The following is a 1,851-nucleotide window of genomic DNA, read 5'->3' as shown; positions in this document are numbered from 1 at the left end:
ATCAAAGGATATATAAACCTATATAAACCAAGGATATATAAGTTATCAAGCTTTGTTCAACTTTGTTTCCCCAAGACTGCATATAATAATTGATAAATGAGTGTTCAATTTTGTTCAATCCACCAGGAAATGTCTTTAATTATAATATATATTTATTATAAGGAAGAAGTTGTTTGAATGAAGAAAAAAGATGATGGATTTCCACACTATATATTTTCATTGAATCAAACCATTTTTTGTGTGTTTCTTCAGTACGATCAAATGAAGCATTCTCTTAAAAGACCCATCTCTTTGTCATCAGTATAACAGAAACCTCACATGTTATAAGCAATAAATCAGTATCCCAGGGCCTAATTTACTATCAAGGAGCAGATTAAACACCTTCAGATTACTAGCAAAATATACCCAAGTATACTCCAGGGGTCTTAAAGAGTTAATACCTCCCTAAGTGCTACCTGGTCTATTATCAGGGAATAATTTAAACATTTAGGGAATGTTTTAATAATATCAACAAATCAACAGTAGCATCAATGATGTTTGGTCCAATTCTGCAGGGTGTATTTAGGTGTGGGAGTTAAAAATCTTTTAGAAATGAGGGTGAAAACCTGTTCAAGAATCACTAAAAATTAGCATCGAAGAGATCATTTGTGGGTACAGTGTTTACTTAGAATTTGCAGTGAACTCAACCCAGGGATCTTTTAAAATTATTTCTATACTAGAGGCCTGATGCACAAAATTCATGCAAGAATAGGCTTTCCTTCCCCCGACTGCCGGCACCAGCTTCCCTCTGGCACTTGGGACCCAGGCTTCCCTCACAGCCCTGGCTTTGTCTGGAAGGTTGTCCAGGAGGACGTCTGGAAGGACATCAGGTCTAATTAGCATATTATGCTTTTATTATTATACATACTGAGTTCAAGTTGCTCTCATAGTGAGTGATTGATGAGTGACTCTTAATGAATCTGATACAAGACACTATTACCTCAGATAGACAAATTGATGTCCAACAAAATCTAAAAGCCTGTTTGATTGGAACCTGTTAAATAATTTTTTAAATATATTTTTATTGATTTCAGAGAGGAAGGGAGAAGGAGAGAGAGATAGAAACATCAATGATGAGAAAGAATCATTGATCGGCTGCCTCCTGCACGCCCCCTACTGGGGATCGAGCCAGCAACCCTGGCATGTGCCCTTGATCGGAGTCAAACTCGGGACCCTTCAGTCTGCAGGCCAATGCTCTACCCTCTGAGTCAAACTGGCTAGGGCAATTTTTAAAACTGGAGATACCCAATGTGACTGAGTTTTTGGATGTAGATATGAGTGGAGTAAGAAAACCTTGCCCATTTCCATATTTACCAGGGCTTGCGTCTTCTTTCTTTAGAAGCTCAATGTGTTTCCACTTAAAACAGCGGTTCTCAACCTGTGGGTCGCGACCCCTTTGGGGGTCGAACGACCCTTTCACAGGGGTCGCCTAAGACCATCGGAAAACACATATATAATTACATACCATTTTGTGATTAATTACTATGCTTTAATTATGTTCACTTTGTAACAATGAAAATACATCCTGCATATCAGATATTTACATTATGATTCATTACAGTAGCAACATTACAGTTATGAAGTAGCAACAAAAATAATTTTATGGTTGGGGGTCACCACAATATGAGGAACTGTATTAAAGGGTCGCGGCATTAGGAAGGTTGAGAACCACTGACTTAAATGAAGTCCTGCCTTTCCCTTTCCTCTTGAATTGGAGTCAACTCACTAAGTCAGCAACACTGAGCATCCTACAGAAGAGGTAGTCCTAAGCCTCTAGCTCCAGGTAAAGGAGATCCATTTACCATTCCGTAT

This window comes from Myotis lucifugus, unplaced genomic scaffold (genome assembly GCF_000147115.1).
Source record: "Myotis lucifugus unplaced genomic scaffold, Myoluc2.0 scaffold_89, whole genome shotgun sequence".
Lineage (NCBI taxonomy): Eukaryota > Metazoa > Chordata > Mammalia > Chiroptera > Vespertilionidae > Myotis > Myotis lucifugus.
This window is presented reverse-complemented; position numbering follows the sequence as displayed.